Source organism: Nomascus leucogenys, chromosome 22a (genome assembly GCF_006542625.1).
Source record: "Nomascus leucogenys isolate Asia chromosome 22a, Asia_NLE_v1, whole genome shotgun sequence".
In the NCBI taxonomy this organism is placed as follows: domain Eukaryota; kingdom Metazoa; phylum Chordata; class Mammalia; order Primates; family Hylobatidae; genus Nomascus; species Nomascus leucogenys.
This window is the reverse complement of record NC_044402.1, coordinates 88668824-88690721: the sequence shown is the minus strand read 5'-3', so window position 1 is coordinate 88690721 and position 21898 is coordinate 88668824. Positions and strand designations below refer to the sequence as shown.

At 37.6% G+C, this 21898-nt stretch overlaps 1 protein-coding gene across 3 annotated transcripts in view; it reads right to left on the bottom strand.

The window, feature by feature from the left end:
• Window positions 1–16996, bottom strand: part of GULP1 (GULP PTB domain containing engulfment adaptor 1) — a 312023-nt gene extending 295027 nt beyond the window's left edge. The window contains exon 1 of one of the 3 annotated variants that reach the window (XM_003253837.4): window positions 16499–16996. The gene's annotated coding sequence lies outside the window, so the exon portion shown is untranslated. Of the gene's footprint in view, window positions 1–14268; window positions 14846–16498 lie in introns of those variants that run through there. The other 2 variants (XM_003253834.3, XM_030803196.1) reach the window with 2 other exon arrangements.
• Between the last annotated feature and the right edge of the window lie 4902 nt (window positions 16997–21898).

The window sequence follows — 21898 nt, the reverse complement described above, 5'->3', positions numbered from 1 at the left end:
TGATGCACACAAGGTTCAGGCCATTATCTTCATTTTACATTCAAGAAAAACTTCTAGAAAAGCTGTATCTCAGTAAGTCTTTAATAACTCATCTTGGCATTCTATAACATCTTACAGACTATACACTTCATCTTTTGTACTGAACTTAACAGAAGTTCAGCACATAAGATGTAAATGGGGTACATAAAACAAAGCTCTAGTGCATTTGTGTTCTGCGGGTTTGTTCTCTCTCTCTCACACACACACACACTCATATATTTGTTTTTCAAATTTTAACCTTTTTAAAATGTTGGGGAAAAGATGGTCAAAAGCTTTTTTTGTAATGTTTTCATTTTAATACTGAGGAAAATTATTTTCTAAAACATTTTTCTGTAATAATGACTTTCCCATGTACATTTACAAAACAGAATGCAGCTTGCCATTAGCCCTTGATGGAAATGATGCATTTAAAATACCAAACCTAAAAAATAGATTCTGTCCATGATGTTGTTACTTTAATGACTGTGCTGACGTCAGGAAGACAGTCACAGACAGTCTCTCCTCATAATCAAATTAGTTGAGTCTGAACACATGTGGATGCTAATGCAGGCCACCGGGAAAAAAAAAATGACCTAAATGATTCAGACTGTAGGCCTTAGTAATCATGAACATAGTTACTGGATTGAAAAATGAAACAACTCTTGAGAGTGCTGAGTGAAAGATAAAGCCCAGGGGCAGGACTGGCACAATGACACCCAGTTCATAACGTACTCATCCTTGTCTACTGGTGAAAAATTGCTGGCCTATTGATTCCAACAAAAACCACTGCCAAATGATTCATGTTTCTCTTATTACTAATTTTCTGTTTAGATATTATCAATCCACACCATTTCATATTTATCTTTAATAGTACTACGAATACGAAATCATGAAATTAGATCCAGAGGATTCTCCTTCTGAACTTCCTGCTCCCGTATCAGTAAATACACCTAAATCAATGGCTGTACATCACAGCATATTATGTGAAAAGAACTCAGTCTACAAACCAGTGTGTGGCACATGATCTCAATTATAATTAAACAATAAAGAAGAATGCAAATCAAAACAGCCAGGGAAACTAGCCTTTTTTCCTTTATACTAAACTTCAGTATTCTTAAATGTGTTTCAACAGCATAAGTTAATTACATAATTGAAAACTATTGACCCATGTAAACTAAAAAACTTAGTAGCTTTCTCATACATAATTTTAGGATTGGGGCTTTCTTATTTTGTTTCATATGAATATTTTAAATTATAAGCTTCCTTCTACCATATTTTATTTGTAAAAAAAAAATCTCGAAATAGGAGATGTATCTCCCTTCACATTACACAATGTTTTTAAACTGGTGTGTATTTTCTTCTGAAAACATATAACTTTTTAATGGAGATATGTCAAAACAGAACTTAATTCTGTATCCTAATTTTTATCTTTTGTAAGTCACAAATTACATGCTACATTGAAGTTGTTCTACCTGTATTTATCATTGTATATAAATTTATTTTCATAAAATATCATATTTGTTAATCAAAATGAAAACAGCATATAATTATACTGTAAAATTTAAATATAAAAATCCAAAAATTATAGTTTCATGACATAATAATACTAGCTATCATTTATTGACCACCTACAAAATCATTCTTTTCCTTCAATAATTCTGCTTCTATTGTATTTATTCTGTTGATAAATGGTACAAACACCCAAGTTACCAAAACCAGAAAACTTAGAATCCAGATTTACACCATTCTCCTGCCTACATCCTACTGTCTACCTCCCACAATTATTGATAGTCATCAAATACATAAAAAGTACAAAACATTATTTCCTCTTTAATATCCTGGAATAAAGTCATTTCCCATGGTCATCCCTCTAAACTAGGCTTCCACTCCCTCTTGCCTAGACATATTGGCAGACATCAACTCAGCTCTTTCTAAAATGTAGATGATGACATTTTGTCACCAACTCCATTATAACCTTTGTTAAATGGTTTTGAATTGCTCTTAGAATGAAGTACAAACTTTGGATTGTAAAGTCTGACCAGATGACTCCCTGCCTCACTGGCTTCATCTCCAGCAATTTTAGTCCCTCTTCTCTTTCTACCCTATTCTCTAGCTCTATTTTCAGTCTCCTATTCTTTAGCTAAACCATACATTCTCTCCTCCTGCTTACACACTTGAACCACTCTCTGCACACTCTCATTGCTTTCTACCAAGAAATCTTCCCTCACAACTAGAATGTCAAATCCCCTGCCAAGAGAACCTTTTTATGATACCCTAGCAACAAATACCACAGGGATCAAATGTCTAACAGTTTAACTTACCAAAGAAAGACAAAATGATGAAATTAACTGCCAAAATTAGGACAACTTTGAATATGCTATTTTGATTAAGAAATTGGTTTTAGGTTTGTTTTTAAAAAAATGAAAATAAACTATTTAAAGTTAAAATTTAGACTACCCTAAGGGCTGAAATGTTCTCTGAGGTTATCTAGTCCATCTTCTCAGTGAAGAAAAATGTTGTCAAATACTTAAGTGAAAAGTACATGTTGAACAATTAGAAACTATTGATATTAGTAATTTTATATCTTAGGTTTTATTTACCCAAACCTTACCATTTGACAAAACCAAGGAGGAAAAATGGGATTAAGAAGCAGTGGCTCACACTTATAATCCCAGCACTTTGGGAGCCCAAGGAGGGTGAATCACTTGAGGTCAGGAATTTGAGACCAGCCTGGCCAACATGGTGAAACCCCGTCTCTACTAAAAATACAAAAATTAGCCAGGCGCAGTGGCACATGCCTGTAATCCCGGCTACTCAGGAGACGGAAGCAGGAGAATCACATGAACCTGGGAGGCAGAGGCAGCAGTGAGCTGAGATTGCGCCACTCCACTCCAGCCTGGGCGACAGAACGAGACTGTCTCGAAAATAAATTTTGAAAAATTTTTTAAAAAAGAAGAAATCAGACTATCTCACCTAACATTTTAACTATCCTGACAAATCAAATCAGGCAAAAGTCAAAGGAATATGCAGACAAAACATTGTCAATGGGTGTGGTATCACGATAAATATTGTTTTTCATCTACAGTTCCTGGCTCCCAACTTACATAGTCCTTGTTATAATGCTGGAGCACTTTAGGCCTCAGGAAACCTCTCTGACCTCCTGTCCTTCCTTTACCTGCCCAAGCAGGACTCTAATCTGATTGTGAATCAAAACACTCATTACAGAGAGAGTCCTCCCCCATACCCTAAAGGAAGGAATGCTACACAGAGGGGCCAAGAAAAGTCTGAACAGACAGGTCTTTCTGGGTTTAGATCATGTGCTTTGTCCAATCACATTTCTACACTGTTGGTTGTCAATCATGCCTATATAATGAAGCCTTCCTCAAAACCCAAAAAGGGTTCAGAGAGCATCCTTCTGGATAGCTGAAGATGTAGAGGTTCTTGGAAGGTGGCCCACCCAGGGAAGGCATGTAAGTCCCTATACCTCGCCCTATGCATCTCTTCATCTGCATCCTTTCTATTATCCTTTATAATAAACTGGTAAACATAAGTTAAGTGTTTCCTTGAGTTCTGTAAGCTGCTTCAGCGAATTAATCAAATCCAAAGAGGGGATCGTGGGAACTCCAGCTTGAAGTCAGTGGGTCAGAAGTTTCAGAGGCCCGGACTTCCAACAAGTGTTGGAGGGGCATGAGGGGCAGTCTTGGGGAATGAGCCCTCAACCTGTGAGATCTGACATTATCTCCAGAGAGATAATGTCAGAATTGAATTAGAGGACACTCATTTGCTGTCCACTGCTTATTGATGGGGAAAAAAATCCATATATTTGGTCACAGAAGTCTTCTGTGCTGGTTGTTGTTGTGTGAGAGCAGAAGAAAAACATAGTTTGAGAGTTTTTCCTTAAACAATGCATTAATTTTTATGCTTTATCTGACTGAAGAGGATAAAATGAACAAATGTCTTACCACACAGGAGGTACAAGTAGCTATGCCTAAGAGCAGGAAATAAGTAGCTCATTGTGCCATCAGAGGGACAATAAAGAGGGAATCAAGCATCTGCCAGGAATCTAGGAAGTCAGGTAATTCAAAGGTGTTACATTCTCACTTGTAAAGAGAACTACAAAGGTGGCCTAATTGTCCAGTTGGCATTCAACAGCACACTTTTTCAGCTAGTATGGTGGTTGAGACGCATTACTTCCCATCCTACCAATTGCCCTGGTTCCACTGTTTGCTGGCTGTGGAGACTTAGACAAGTTTCTTTACCATTTGTAAATTGTAAAAAACATTTAACATGATGCTTAGGACATAGCACTCTAAATACTATTCTTTGTATCTCTACTCTCTTGTTTGAAAAATCCATTTTGGTGTCAACTCATAGGTATAAGAAAATAGATTAGGGAAATCTTATGAAGATCTTAATATGAATCTTATGAATCTTATGAATCTTATGAAGATCTTAATAGACAGAAAGAGACAAATTAAGGAAGGGTGCTATTTTTACTTTATCTGATTATTTCAGCACAAGTGGGAGTTGGAAATTGAATTATCTAGATATAAATCCTTTCTCTCATTTTATATCTGCTGTGAGCCAAGTTATATTTTCTACTATAATTTCCAAACTCTTCCATAAGCAGAGTTCCTTTATGATAATTTCCATACCAAGCAGCATTTATTCTCATTCAAAAACCCACAAGAATGTGGCTCCCTTTTAAAACAAGCAAAGGTCACCAGAGGGTACTCCTGTTCTGTAAGGGCAGAGGGGGGCCCCAGGACAATCTCTAAACAATCATTTCCCAAAGAACAGTAATCCTCTGAGAACTGCAGCACTTTGTATTCTCTGGTCTCCTTTGCCTAGCTTCCCCAGTATGGTGACTTCCTGAGTTGCCATGAATGAAGGTCATGATCTCATAAAGAAAGCATCTCAAGTATGTTTATTGCATTCTTATGCAAGAAAACTAATATGCACAAGTCAATCACAGTAATGTAGGAGGTCTTGTTACTTCAAATGTGACCATCAATAACTGCTTCTCTAATGTCTCTATCACTTTCCTTAGGTATTCCAGTTATTGGCTATGTTTCCCTCCAACCCAATCTCCATGCTTTTAACACCCATACTGATACCAATTCTAATACATTAGCCTTTCTCAGTCTTGACCAATGACCCGGTTGCCACACAGCTTTACTGCAGACTTTCAGCATCTGTAACATTCCTACCTACAGTTTCACCAACTCTCTTTAAGTGCACTGCCCACACAACCTCTGGCTTTTTATTTCTCACATCCCTCATTCCCAGCAAACCTGCCCATTATGACACTTTGCCTATTCTTTCATCAGGTTAGCTTAGTCCTAGTTCTGCTTGCCTCCACCTCCTGCTTAAACTACTTGGTTAACTATTTCAGCTAAAGCGAGCAATAATACTCCAAAATATATTTCATTCCTGCTCTTGTCAATTCTCAGATTTGGGTTATTCCTACCACCTTCAGGGCAAAAAGACAAAGAGATATATATCTCCCTACTTTGATTAGAGCACATTACAAAAACCAATATGCATACTGCTAAGTCATTGTAAAGGCTGGGTCAGGCCAAGAACCTGGTGGCAGAAAAAGATTAAATTGCTAATGGTTCCAGTGAACTAGAGTTTTATAAAATTAGCGTTGAAAAAAAAAATGATTCATGAAATTATTAGAGAACAGGAAGGCAAACTTTATTCAGGACCATCATAATAGGTGTTGGGACCACTGCAATGGGGTTTTTGCAGTGAGTAAGAAAAACTAGGCTCAACTTCAAATACTACAAGAAAAAGTAGGAATTTGTAGCCAAATAGCAGGATGTAAGACAGTGGAAGAAAAACTACTAGTCAGGATTCTTGCTGAATGAAGGTTAAGGTGATGAGATATCTGGGAAATGGTGGAGGGTGAGGACCCTGATTAGATATAGAGTGGTCAAATATCGAGGATGGCCAAAGACACTTAGCAGGATTCTTGCTAAATTTGGCAATGCAGATTAGAACACAGAAGCCCAAAAGTCAAGGCCTGGTTGAGAAGAGGACGCACAAGAGCCTGACCAGGATTTGGTCAAGGAGAAAATCTTTGTCACTAGCTCTTACTTAAAAGTTTACTTTATGTATGTATTTTTTTATACCTCTGTGAGTGGAACTATAGTTTACCATTTTTTTTAATTTTACTTTTATCAGCTTTATCTTCTATATTTAAATAGTTACTAATTAGTCTTAACATCACACTGTAAGTTTTAAATTACTCAGACCAGGCATTGAAATTGCTTCAATATTTGTTTATGTATATTTAATGTTTCCAGTACACTAAAGATACCATACAGCCAATAAATAGTGGTATAATTTTGTGAACTGATTAGATTACGAGTTTATAGTTCAAAAATTTTTAAATTTAGTTCTCTATTGTCTGAGCCTGTTAGACTATTCCCAGTTTTGTTAGCCTCTACCCCCTGCATAATTTATTCATTTTAAAATAAACTTAGTTAATAAGATGATTGACATATCTACTGTATTAAAAACTTAATGCATGCTGATTTGAATAATACGTTTTTACAGACTAATAGCACTAACCATATCTAAAATTTATAAAACCCAAGTAGTCTGTAAAGTTTCTTCAATAATCTAAATTACTACTTCTAAAACTTTTATTTACAAAATTAAGATCTCATTTAATAATGGCTATAATTAGGATACTATTTTAAGTAGCCAAATATTTTATTCAAGTTGGTTTGAAAAAGAAAGAAATTCATTATCTCACACAGCAGTAAATCCAGAAATATCGTAGGGAGTCAACTCAATGATTCCATCAAGTACCCAAGTTTTTTATATTTTTTCTGCAATTTTAAGGCATTTGTTTTGCCCTCAAGCTGAATCTCCTTGTGACAAAAGATGATCCCTGTAGCAATTTGAAGAAGCATGTATTCCAGATAGGACAAATATCAAAAGCCAACATGTGCTTTCTCATCCAATGTTCCCTTGCTAAGTGGAACTAAATCTTTTCTACCCATTCCCCTTAGTCCTCTCATTTCACCTGACATGTGACATATGACTATAACTGGGACAAGGAACAATCACTGCCAAGGGGCATAGAAACACCAAGATTTTTAGCTGAACCTAATCTAAAATTCCCTTGAATTAGGAGTGGGATTGACTTCCCCTGAGTTATGTGGGAAAGAGTGGACATTTGAATAATACTAGGGAAAAGAAGAATAAGGAATAGGTTTTAGTGGACTATCAATAACTTATGCCACAGTACAAGGAAAGTGATACAGCTCTCAAAAGTGAAAACATGCTTCTTACAAATGGAAATGCAAGAAGTGGAAAGAAGAGTTAACTTCAGGTACAAAATCACACCTGGTTTAACCCAATGTCATTAAGTGTCATTAAAAGGGAACTTGGAGCCAGATACAGTGCTCACACCTGTAATCCTAGCACATTGGCAGGTCAAAGCCAGAGAATTGTTTAGCCCAGGAGTTCTAGACCAGCCTGGGCAACACAGTGAGAACCTGTCTCTAGAAGGAATTGTAAAAATTTAAAAATTAGCCATGCATGGTGGCATGCACCTATAGTTTCAGCTACTTGGGAGGCTGAAGTGGGAGGATTACTTGAGTCCAGGAGTTTGAGACTGCAGTGAGCTATGATTGCACCAGTGCACTCCGGGTTGGGTGACAGAGTGAGACCCTGTCTCTAAAATAAATTAATAAATAAACAGGAACCTGGACATTCAACAGGAGAAGGAAGCAAATAAGTGTCAGTGGTGCTTGATGCTTACCATTACAGAAAACACAAAGTGAAGCCAAAAGCCAGAAAGAGACTGAAAGACAGTTATTTCTTACTGTGATCTTGACGGTATTGTCAATTTTCAAGTACAAAACTATTACCTTAGACCCATCCCTGGAACTTCAAGGTGGTCCAGAACTACTAAACTGATTTATAAATGTGAAGCTCTACATATTAGCTATTTCAAATTAACAAATTTAAAGAGACTGCTCTTGTCACATACTTCAAAAATAAAGTTGAATCATTAGTTTCAAATAAATCAAACATCAACAATAAACTAATTTTAAAATAGATGTATCTCACAGAATGGTCAAGCCAAGCAAAGAAGGGAATATAGGGAACTAAATTATGTTATATATGTTTTAATTGTAGGTCCCCTTCATAAGATAGTAATTTGTTGTACTTGTATATATTCTAAATTCATTTTCTAAACTTCTTAGCACACATTTAAATTTTTTATCAACAATGATCAGTAAGTAATCCACACCATATAACCAAATACATAATCTTAAATAAGTCAATGATGCATAGAAAAATTATCAAGTTTCCATATGTTCAGAAAAAAAATTATTTTTTCAATATTATTCATAAAAATTGTTAATACCGGCACAGTTACTTATTACCAAGCAGGAGATAACTATTTAACACATCTGTTCTTTATATACGAAAAATAAACAAATATAAGACAAGATGCAGAGCCAAATCATAACTCCTCCCAATATAGTTAATGCTGTGAAAAATATAAACTTTTTTTAATTTGCATGTTCTGAAATTAAATATAAATATGAAATCGAGAGCACAACCTACTCCTTGTGATTCCAATTACATGCTGATCAGGTCTGGACAAATGGAAAAAAAGAAAGAAAAACAAGATGGTTGTTTTGCAAGAAAATCCAGCTAAAATTATTCAGCTAAAACTATTAATCCAGCTAAAACTCCTTTATGTAATTACTAATGGTTATTTCATGAACATGGAAACATAAAGGAGGAACATCTCTATAACTGTAAAATCCACAAGCTGTTCTCCTAAACTGTATTCATGGCTTGATGCCTTCTTGCCTTTCCCACCTGCTCTGACTGAAACTGTCCCTTTTCAATGCCTGCCCAACTCATCCTCATCCTCTGTGACTTGGTCTAAGAATCACCTGCACACATTCTTTCCATACACTGCTTCCCTTCACACTGGTGAATACCCCCTTTCCCCACTCCTCCTTCTTCAACATCCTCTGCACTGTACCTCAGAATTATATAGAAATACCAAGTTCTATTTAAGATAATTTAAGTTAGTAAGAGGAGGTCTCTGTCACCTACTAATCACACAACTACAAAAAGAACAAGTGTTATTTGATAAGTATTTATTAAATTCAACTGTTTCATATCAGAATCTCTTTATTTGCAGATTCACAGTTTAAACACAGTTATATTTCCCAGAATGAGAAGGCGGGAAAGACTTCAAATGTATATAAGTGAATAGAAAATCATTGAATAAAGATGAAATCTCATTGAATAAGAAAGTCCCAAAGAAAGATTCATTACATTGTAGGATACAGTAAATTCCTCTTCAAAGAACCAATATGTTAGTATATTGCGCTTCCCTGTTCTTCGTTTTCCATTTTTAACTTCCTCGTTCTTTACAACTCCTTGCCCCTAGTTTCAGTAAACAACCCCCTCCTAGCCTCTATCACCTGCTCTGTCCTTAGTAATCCTTGGTCACCTGCTCTGTAACCATCCTCCCCACCAAAACTTCTCACCCCGCCACTCCAGCTCGTACCCCTGCTGTCTTTAAAATAGCCAGCTGGAATTATCTTAGACTGTGTGGTCCAACCCTAGCCAATAGGAGAAAGACAAAGCAGTAGGGACTAGCTGCATTAATAGTAAGATCCCCTTCTCCTCCCTGGTCTGGTGTGCTCTCACCATTGCTCCATCTGCGAGAGGCACCCTTTTATAGAAGTAAATTGCCTTGCTGAGCAAACTTTTGCCTGAGTGCTATATTCACTTGGCAGCACCGAGCATTTACTTCCAACAACATCAAGTCTAAAATGTTGTTCTCTAAAACCTCATCTGCACTACTCTAGAAAATTTTATTTTTCCAAATTGATCATGAATTTCCTAGTCTGCTTAATGTAATCAACTAAACCTATGATAACTCAGATTTTACAAATTTAGTAGTTCTTCCTTTAAAATGACTAAAGACATTAGCAATATGAGACCTCTTACTGATTTACTGTTAAGAAACTTAAAGGTTTTTCTCCTATATATCCAGTCATGGTGATGCATTAAAACAAAAAAAAAATTCATAAAAATTTAAAGCAATAGCCATTGTTATTCTAAAACAATGCTATTTTATAAATCTAAAATACCAATACACTTTTGCCATTTCAGATTGCATTTATGTAATTTCAAATAAAATTTGTTTACTCAAATGTGACTCCTTAAAAATTCTCTCAAACTATATTCTGAGAGACTACAATCCATAAACACCCTCTAATTATATTTAATTAACATATTCAGCATAGAGATAAATTGCTTTGAAATTAATTCAGTTATGTAATTATTCCTTCTAATCAGCCAAACTTTCTCTGTATTTATTTGCACTACTAGTAAAGTTCAGTGTTTATGTTATTGGACATCTTTATGACTATAATAACACATCATCAAGGAAGTAAAAGGAGAGTTTGATCATCAACCAAAGTCCTTTATTACTACACAGTTCCTCAAAGCAGACAAAAATAAAATAAATTACAGAGCATAACACGTACTTTGACCTTCAAAGACACTGTACAAAATACTCTGTTGCTTAAACAAAACTCTCATTAGTACTTATAACCCTATGTTTTAATTCACCTAGGTTGAAATCTGGGTAAATGAACCTATTTGCTATTAAAATTTTACTTAAAACATGGTATCTCTTGATGGTTATAAATGGCTATGAAAAAAATTGAGAAGCTAAAATCACATTTATTCTCTTATTTCAATTTTTTATCTCAAATTTGCATGTTTGCTACCATACTACAAATGTTCTGTTTGATTTTTTTTTGGCTAAAATTATATTTAAAATTGATATTATCTCATTTAAATACAAACCAAAGAGAACAATAGTTATCACCTCATGAAATATTATACAGCTATAAACAGGCAAATTATTAGTGATTCAGTCAGTAGATTATGTATGCTCTTAAATGATTGTCTTTATTTCTATAAGAGAGGAGACTGAAGACTGAGCCCACAGTCTTCAGCCTCCTCTCTTATAGAAATAAAGATAGCCATCCATGGTTCCCACAGGAACTTCAAGGATCTTAAACTTTGCCTTTGTAGCTCTGGCAAAGTTTAAGATCCTTGATGTTCCTGGAGGACTGGTGGATGAAGTTTCAAGGAATGGATCAACTGTAACACCTGATATTAAGAAAAAGCTGTACTATACCAGGAAAACACTACATTTGTACGAAATTCTCACTTCACAATACCTCATAAACTTATCAGTAGTATCTAACTTCTAAGTCGTGAATTTACCTTCTTACAGTAGTTAACTGCACATGTGCTTGTGTTCTACTTAAGAAGAGTAGAAAGGGCTTCCATGAGTATGCCATCATTGGAGCCTACAACCAAGAATGTAGGTAGAAGATCTTGCCAACTATTTTTCTCTTCTTTCAGAGGTATAAATAGAAGTCTAAAAACACTTTTAGAATTTGGAAAAAAGAAAAAAAAAAGGATTTCTAGGATTTCTAGCAATACTTATCTGGGAAACATTTTTAATTAGTTGTTAAAATTGGGCTCAAAAATATCAATTAACTGAAGCTATTTTTCCCTACAGAAAAACTATAGCACAAATACAGAAACATCAAAGAATATATATGTATCATAAATATGCACACATAGAAAGGGAGAAAGAAATGGAGACAGAGAGAGAGAGACAGACAGACAAAGAGAGAGAGAACGACAAAGACAGAGAGACAGAGAGAAAGTAGTCCCCCAAAACATGGAAGTTTCTAAGGTCTATTCTGAACTTCTTCATCAGGAGGCATGTGATACAGCTGATGTATAGGTACATTTATATAATGTTAATAGCAAAAAACAAACATGAAATAAAGGCAGGTATTGATATCTAGATGCACTCTCTTAGTTGCATCCTAGAAAATACACACAAGGTTATTCAAAAAACTTCCTTTAAAAAGCCATATTAATCTTTGCAATTTAGCACAAAATATACTGAAAAATCACAATTTCTATATAAGTTAACTTACTTATTTATATTATGTGTGCAAATTAGGGCAGCCTTTTCAAAACTACTCTTAAGTATACAATACTGAAAGACAAAACTTATTTCAAATTCGCCATAACTATACCATTTCAATGTAAACAGAAAATTGACACTTATTGTCCCACACAATATTTGAGTCAATTAACTGTCCTCTGATGGCAATTAATCATGCATGGTAAGCATCATTAGAGTGGCTGAAAACATTTCTTAGGCATAAAACAAACAAAAAACTCGCAAATAACAAAGGCCTGAAAACAGTATAAGCATTGTTTTCTAAGTCTTACTCTGGAAAAATGACTTTTAGCCATTCTCTTTAAAAATAAAGGCCTGACTTCAATTTCATATCCCCAGTGTTTGAAAGTGAAGCAATTTCTCTGTTCAAAGTTATACCATTTTTTCCTCTCCCAATCTGAGTATATTTTATGCTCTTATAGGAAAAAGTTTAAGTTTCCTGATCTCTAAATGCATTAAGGCAAACAATGTTAGATCCACCAGCCTCTAATACATTTAGGGACCAGGGCTCATAGCAGTTATGCAGTTAGCTTCTGTAACTATCTTTGAATTCATTATTATACTGAAATAAAATAACATTTTTTATCCTTTGGAGGTTTTAGAAAACAAATTGCAATGTCGCGGATTGAATCACAAACAAATCACTCTGCTAAGTAAAATTTAAATTAAAATTACCTACCATTCATCAATGGAAATAAGAATTTTAAGGATTTCTAATTTAAAATGAAAGGTAAAATTTGACATTTTATATTAAAATTACCCTAATATATCCTCGAACAGCCACTTGTTCAAGGATACCCATAGTGTAAGTTTCAACCCAACTACTATATCCCATATACATGTGCTTTTTACAGATTCACTATTAATTATAAAGTCTAAAAATAAAAGCTATGACTAGGTATTTTAGCAAAAGACTTTATCCTTTAAACAATTTATCTATACTTATTCTGTTATCTCTAATAAATTGATCTGTTCACCCAAAAAAGAGTTAAGTTAAACATCCACGACTGTAGCACAGTACAATGAACCATAAAAATACGTAGTATATTTTACTAATTGACATGTCACACTAAAAAGTAAATATTTCACAATGATCATAATGAATCAACAATGAACAGGCTCATAAATTATAGACAGAAATATAGACAATAAATGATATGTTGGAAAAATGTTTAAGAAGTAAAACAACATGCACAGAAATCACAGAGCTGAGAAGTTCGGTGCTGATTGGAATACAGGCCTGATGATGCATGATATGCATGCAACAAACATTGGCTGGATTTATTAATGAATGGCTCCAAAATCTATCCTCCAAATTCTTAAGGAAATTGTTGTGGCCACTAAGAAAAGAAAGTCTGTTTGTATGTCATAAATATATTTCAGCTTCTCAAGTATTATTTCTGAGAAGAGAGCCAAGTTCTGTGAATATACTTGGTAATTTCTCATAAAGGTAAAATTAAGCTGGACTTTAAAAATAACTGGTCTTGTGTATAAATATAAACTGAAATAAAAATAATTTGCTAATTGTTCTTTTCTGTCTGAGAAAATGATTCAGCCTTAACCGTAACAAAATCTCCCTTATGTCCTCAAAAATTAAAATTTATGATTAAATTAAAGCTATGATTAAAATGTAAAAGTGGTAATTTTTATAAATTAGATCCAGATATGTCATTATTACATGGGTATTCAACATAGAAGTATTCCTATTGTATTCCCATAAACTCAACTGAGTCAGCTGAGTCAAATCCTATGACCTTTATGTCGAAAAGCCTATTAACATTATTTCATCTCTTTAATTCTCACAATAATCTTGTAATTATGTAAAGGAAAGTTTCTTTACTTTGCAAGTGGAAAAACTGAAATCATAGTCAGGGAAAACATTTGGCTGAGGGTGATTCACAAAGTGAGTCTCAGAAATCAGGCTGACATTCACAATCTCAAACTCTTAAATACAGAGGAAATATAAACCACACCAGTTTGTTTGTTTGTTTGTTTTTAACCACTTAACCCCTAAGCCCACAATAGTAAACCTACAACCCACCTCTCTGAAGAAAAAAAACAAAAGAAATGAAACATACACAACTTTAATACCTAAAGAAGAGTCTGAATTGCAGTTAAGGCTTTGAGTTCCTGGCTGGTTTGGAATTAGGAAGCAGTAAAGGGCAAATGTGTGAAATACTGAGATATCTCACCTTTTACTTCTTCACATGAAAGAGCAAGATCTGTTTATCAGGATCACTTTTGAGAAGCACAAAGAAGTCATGCTGGATACGTTTTCTACTTTAATTCCATGACCCAAATCCATGCTAGTTGAGAATACCTAATTGAATTATTCAATTTAGGCAGGAAATCATCTGCTCAAACCCCTAAGTCTTCAATTCTTGCTGCTATGAAAACAAAGCAAGGCCGAAGTCAAGGAACTGAAGTTGCAGCAAACCTTGTCCAAGGAGACCAATAGCAACAAAGTGTGGGCATTTGCAAAGCATGATCAGCACAAACAGCATCGGGCCCCCAGCTATTCCACTGCAACACTGATAAGGAAAGTTCAGACTTTGCTCCTGTAGCCCCTTTTGTAATTTCCTCGGTCATATCCAACTGCACTCTATGCTTAGTTTATTTTATTGCCAAGAAGACTGATCTTAGCCACCTAAAAATTCTCATTGCAAAAGAAACCTCTTGTTTAAACCCCAAGTACAACCGACAGCCCCTTTCCAATTAGCCCCTGCAACTTCCCCAGTCTCTTTCATGCCTGGCTACTGAGCTCAGTCTAGTTTGGCTGCCAGCCAGGTTCCTCTCTTTTTTTCCTTGTCAGTCGTAAAAACTTGGAAAACACTCCTGGACAGCTCAAGGAGACCTTTAATTATGCAGTGGGGCAGTACCTTAGCCTGTCTGCTGTTTCCAGCAAAGCTTGTAGTCACCAGCGACTGCACTCTCCCAATTTGTGGGTTTTCCAGCCAAGGTTACTTGTTCATATGGGGGGGAAAGGGAAAGACTAGCAGAGAAAGGGAGCAATTTGCAAATCTGAAGAATTTCCAATTCCTCTGAAAGTTTTCTACTTCCTCACATTCACTTTGTCTAATAATCTCCCTTACTTTAGCACCTAATCACCCATTTTGTAATACAGACACAAAATCATCAGTATTGTCTCCTGCTAGTCCTAGAAATGAGTCATGACTTGAACATTCTCCGTAACTTTTTATTCTCAAATGTTGGTGTAACATATTTCAAAAGCAGGCACAAAATAAATTTATTAAATCCTTCCTAATTGACTGCATTACACTTCGTCAAACTTGCAGATTGAAATAGCGCATGTAAAATGTCTGATTGCAAATGAGAGTACGGCGAGCTCAGTTGGGAAACACTACTAGGACCTAGGGAGGGGTACCTTGACTGCCAGCCCTCACTTACTTGGAGTTCGCCCAGCGTACCAAGTGGACCCGCCAAGCCCAACACCAGCTAAGTCTTCCTTACTCTACCTTGGCACGCTAGTTCCAGCTGCAGCGTCCAGCTTCCTGTTCAAGTCCCATTCAACATCGTAAACACATTCCAAGAAAACCAGCCTGCCCAGAGTTCCCTCCCGCACACAGGGAAGTCAGCGCGGCAGCCGCAGAAGCCGCAGAATAGAGAGAACTGCCTGCACCGGATTCTGATCCGTGTAGCGAGTGAGGCCACGAGAAGGTGGACCCGGCCAAGCGAATTTAGCAGTCGGAGCCAGAACCCAAGGGTTCATCACCTCCGCCGCGCCTTGCGCCCTCCAGAAGAAGCTACTTGACCCTCGCAGCAAAAGGGTAACCATGTGGACGCCGCCCCTTCTTTTGGGCCCTCCCAGCTCTGAGCTTTAAAGTATCCGCGGCCCGGCCTCAGAGCTTCGCGCCTCCCCACCCCCATGCCCACATTCTCTCCCAGCGCCAACAAAAGGGAGGCTGCCCTGGAAGTTCGCTCCTGGGTCGCCTCGCTGTGACCCGACGATGACTTGCCTGCTCAGCCCAGTCTGATCCACGCACCCTCAGCCGGACTGATCCACGGTTTCCCCACCGCCTCCCTCCAGCTCCTGCCCACCGGCCCACCGCCGCCGGACCAAAGTTACCACAAAAGGCTAAGGAGGCTTCTGGAGCCCGGAGACCGCTGCGTCCCCGACCTCGCTGGACTCCCCCAGTCATTTCTCAAGCGCTACCATAGCAGGCGTCAACAGGTCTTAGCCTCCTTTCGTGCTGGACGACTCCCTGAGCATTTAGCTGTCCTAATTTTTTACAACCTGCTGGCCAGCGGCTACGCGCAGCCCCGTGCCCTCCTTTCCGGGCACTGGTGGCCAGAGCTGTCCACCCCCACCGCCCCTCGGGATATCAGCTTCTAAGCGATTCCACGCTACCTGGAGGGAGCCTGGGCTCGCAGCCAGGGAAGAGCCCAGATAAATCTCCGTACCTCACTGAGAGATGCAGTCGGGTCAGGCTTCGGGCAGGGGCGTGGAGAGCTGCCGGGTCCGCCGAGCCTGGCTATCTCCACTCCAGCACGGCCGGGGCTCCGTCTCCGAGGCCGAGAGGGAAAGTTTCTCTACGTCAACACGGCGCTGGACTCGGGACCCTCCAGCTTCGGTCCCCTCCCTCTTCGCGCTCTCTCCCCCCTCCCTCCTCTTCCTAATCCGCTGAATCCAAAACTGGCGCTGGCGGCAGCTGGGACGCGGGGCTCGGGACTCCGGGTCGCTCCCGGCCGGGAACGCGGGGCTCCCCCTCTCGGTGAGAAGGAAACTCTAGCCGACTCCGGCTTGCGCACTTCTGGCGGTCTCCTTGGACATTTCCACACGGGACGCCTGTGTTCAAGCTCGCTGACTTTCCTTCTTTAATCTCTGATGGTCGTTATCTGTGGGCCCACTGGGCTATCCCGCGCGTGCACGCGGAACCGGAGGTGGGTGGAGGGTGGAATGAGAGAGAAACCCATCCGCAGAAGGAGGGGCCCTACCTTCCTCAGTCTTTAGCCCGGACAGAAGCAAAACCACAGGCCCCCTCTCCCACCCCACTCGCGCCGCGTTTCCTTTCCAGCCTCCTCCCTGAGACACTAGATCAAGACCATTTGCTTTTTCTTATCTCTGTGTGTTTCCTAACACAATTTTAAAACACCTCTGAGGCTTCATAGAGGGGGAAAGTGTCAAAAGAAATACACGAATAAGAGTAAAACGTGCCGTCTTCACAGCCTTCATCAAGAAAGCAGACACAGTTGCTGCTGCTCTGGCCGCACCTCAGCTGACTGGTTTGTCCTCATTTGTTTTTTAACTCGGCCTTCATCTCTGGACTTTGTTATGCCTTAAAACGGACACACATACACACACGTGAAAATTGCCTTAACCCCCAGATCATACTAATTTGCTCCATTCAGATGTTTACCTCAGAATTAAGGACTTCTGTATAGGATTTGAGAGAAAACACAACAGCCCATTCTTACTGACCTTTAGTAAAGTTCTGTGTGGGAAAGGGAGCGAGAAGGAGTATCCTCATATAAGAAGTTCTTCAAGGATGAGAGGACCTTTACTAAAATTTTTTGTGCTGCTCAGAATTTAGTTTACTAAATTTTAGTTTGAGTGTGAAAATAGATGAGAAAAGGAAAAAGGCATTTTGCAAAGCTAGCAGTTATAATGTATTACAATGGATACAGGGCTTAGAGTCAGACAGGCCAGATTCCATTCCAAACTCCATCCTTACGCTTTCTGTGCCTATCAATTATAACTGTCAACAGGAATTCTATAATCTAGCTCACGGAGTCACAGTCACATTTACAGGAGTTAAAATAGAGTTGTGATAGGTGCAGAGAAAATAATAAATATTTGGTTCTTATATCCCACCATGTTTTACTGTAATTAGGAAAGAGGGTGGTGCTAGAAATTTTCCCCCAAAGAACCTGTAACTGAATCAGTTTTCTTCTCCTTAATGCTTTTTCCATTTAAAAAGGCATCATTTCACAATTTTTGAAATGGAAACTATGTTTACAGATTAACTAGTTCCAGCTAAACTCCCTTATTTTAAATACAAGGTAACTGAAGTCTAGGGCTCTAAAGTGACTTTCCCCAAATCTCATGGTTCGGAGGTACTAAAGCTAATATCAGAAATCAGTCCTCATAATAATTTGGCTGGGGTCCTCTTTTAACTGTTTTTCTCTTTATCACAACAGTCAAGCAAACATAAAAGTAATTATATTAAAAATATTAATCTGAGGACAAATGCCAGTTGTTTTTTCTGTAAATAACTCTTTAGCAATTAACTTATGAACAATCATTAAAAATTAAATAATGTCATTTAGATGATCACTTGGTATCAATGTGTTTATAAAAATAAAACAAATGGTCGTCCAGTATTTAGGAATAAGGAGGTTGATGAGATGAACAAATCCATGCTTACATTATATATTTACACATAGATATTTTGGGTTTTTTAGCCATAATATTAAAAGATTATAATAAAGAACTCTCGATTCCCAAGAATACATCAACATACCACTACGGTTGGCTGACCCTAGTTTGTGAACAACTAGATCAGTGTTCAGGACACACAAGTCAACTTGAACAAGTTCAGGGCCAAAGAACAAAATCAGGCTACAGAGATCAAACTTTTCTATCCTGTGAAATAATGGAAAATCCCACAGCATGTACTTATTTCTCATTCATTTGCCTCTAGTATCTGTAAGAAGGTCTTTTTAAAAAATTCTTCCTTACCATACACAATGTTGGAAAATCATCTGAACGTTTACATAACTAACTCCCATGTTCTCAGAGATGAGACTCTATATACTCCTTCTAAGTAGGAGTTATTTACTACTCCGGCCTCATCCTCAGTTTCCTAAAGGCATAGCATAGCCTCTTTAGAGATCTATCTTTCTTATCCATGAGACTTGGAAGATCCTAAAGAGGGAAAAAAAATATGGCTACAAAGCACATCCATCATGAATGGATACATGAAGATAGACGAGTCCTCATAACTGTCTTTTTCCAATCGTTACATACAGTGCTAAAGATTACTCATTTTTATATTTTCTCCCACTGTTTAAAGTCTTTAAACTTGCTATTGCTTTGTAATTTTTATAACCTGACTTCTGATATTATCTTCTTTGTGAAATGGCTTAGAGGTATAAAAAATCTCAAGAGTGTCAGAACCAAGTTTTTAAAAACAAGAAAACCAAATGGAACAAGATTTTAAAACAAATTTATAGCATGCCCCAGGAAGTGAAGAAGGGAGATGCCAAAGAAAAGGGTTGCAGAAGCTAGCAGGGCACTACGATGAGAAATACACCTAATTTTACCTATTGCAAATACCTCAGATTTCCATTTGAAAGTTCTTCACATTCATCATAGGTGCATATAGACCCTGATAGAAACTCAGCAGCTTTCCAGTGATTTTTATTTTTATATTTATTATTATTATTATTATTTTGAGATGGAGTCTTGCTTTGTCGCCCAGGCTGGAGTGCAGTGGTGCGATCTTGGCTCACTGCAAGCTCTGCCTCCCAGGTTCACACCATTCTCCTTCCTCAGCCTCCCGAGTAGCTGGGACTACAGGCGGCCACCACCATGCCCGGCTAATTTTTTTTTTTTTTTTTTTTTTTTGTATTTTTAGTAGAGACAAGGTTTCACTGTGTTAGCCAGGATGGTCTCGATCTCCTGACCTCGTGATCCACCCGCCTCGGCCTCCCAAAGTGCTGGGATTACAGGCATGAGCCACCGTGCCTGGCCTCCAGTAATTTTTAAATTAATTTTCTTGCTCAAACCAGAATTAGGTTTCTCTTACCCTAACTAAGGGAACCTTGGCTAAGACAAAAAAACTACCTGTTACTTATCTTAAGAAAACCAATTTTATTTCTGATTATCGCAAAAGCACACAAAAAATATGCTGGTTGTTTAGCCCTATATTTCTGCAAAACCAACATTTAAAGTATTTGACAACCTTTTAAAAACTGTAATGAAAACCAAGATTGAAATTCAAATTTCAGTCATGTGATTTGAAAGGGGGACATGTTTCTGTTTGTCATGTGTAACAATGGCCAAATATCCTATGAGTTCCTAGGGGACTCTGGGTTCCAAAGTTATTGTGTTACATTTACCTTCAAACCTCTATCATTTTGTCTGTTATTCTGAGAGAATTGCTTTATTTGGATCTTCTTGATTAAGAACATGAAACATGACCATTGCAAAAAAAGAAAAAAAAATGGAAGGGCAACTGCAAAAGGGAAATAAATATCACCTGTATTCCCATCACCAAAAGTACCTATTGCTCACATTTTCTCTATATGCTCTAAGGTTTGTTGAGGCCTCTGAGAGACTCGGATAAATAATATCCCTTCTTTATGCCTGGGTGGGGAATAAATTGACCAAAACAAGTTAAACATCAGAGCAAAATATTACTCTATGATTGACAGTTAACGGATTTGAATTGGTAGATCCAAAAGCAAAGAACTGAAACAGCAGCCTCAGTCAACGTAGTTCCTGGCCTCCTTCTAACCTGAAAGGAGACAGTGCCTTTGAAAAAGGATTTAAAAATTGTTTTTTGAGTTCTATTCCAAAGAATGAAAGAGAGAGAAAGGTAGTTGAGCCTGGCATGCCCAGCAATTCTTCCCAAGTTTATTCCTAAGTTTATCTACCAAATGTCATAACATCTCTCCAAGGGCAAGTAAGTAAAGACCCAGTAAAATATTTTTCCATGGAAACCATGGAAAGGCATTACCCAGCACCCACAGACACTTAACAATTTTCTTTCCATTTTTTTCATGTGGAAGTATAACGTACATACTACTCCTTTTTTTTCTTTTTTTTTTTGAGACAGAGTCTCCCTCTGTCGCCCAGGTTGGAGTGCGGTGGCGCGATCTCGGCTCAAGCTAGGAGGTAAGCTCCGCCTCCCGGGTTCACGCCATTTTCCTGCCTCAGCCTCCCGAGTAGCTGGGACTACAGGCGCTGCGCCACCACGCCCGGCTAACTTTTTTATTTTATTTTATTTTTTATTTTTAGTAGAGATGGGGTTTCACCGTAGCCAGAATGGTCTCCATCTCCTCACCTCGTCATCCGCCCGCCTCGGACTCCCAAAGTGCTGGGCTTACAGGCGTGAGACACTGCACCCGGCCATTTTAACAGTATAGCATGGGCTTTTTTCCCTGCCAGTGTTTATTAATAATTTTTTGCTATTGCAAACAGAAATGATGGCCATTTGTACATACATATTTTGTATATCATCTGTTCACATATTGTGCCTATCGCTTCCAGCTATTTCCTTAGAATACCTACAAGTAGATTCTCAAGTTAGAGTAGACTTATTATTTTGAAAATAATCTCACATTATAGAAAAGTTACAGAGTACAAATAATTATTATTTTTACCTGAACCATTTGAGTATAACTTGCCATCATGATACCTCATCCTTCCCAAATCCTTTGCGTACTTCCTTAAAACACAGATCTTCTCCTCCATAAAGAAGGTAAAACATCAAAACTCAAGAAATTAACATTCATATATTTCTACCATTTAATTCTGATGTCCTATTCCGGTTTCTCCAATTACTCCAACAATGTTCTTTATAAAAGCAGGATCCAGTTTGAGATCACAGTTGCATGCAGTTATCATGTCTCTTTGACTTTCATGGTGTTGATACTTTTGTGAATTGTTTACTACTTACCTGGAAAAAATGTAATTTATCATTAGAGTCAGCTAATGTATTTTTGGCTGGTAAAAAAAACAGAAGTATGATACTATATTCTTTTTTAAAAAACAATTCTAATAAGTTGTACTCAGTTTTGATTTTTTCCTATTATTAGTGATCTTCACTTGATTATCTGTCAGCCTTCTCCTCTGTA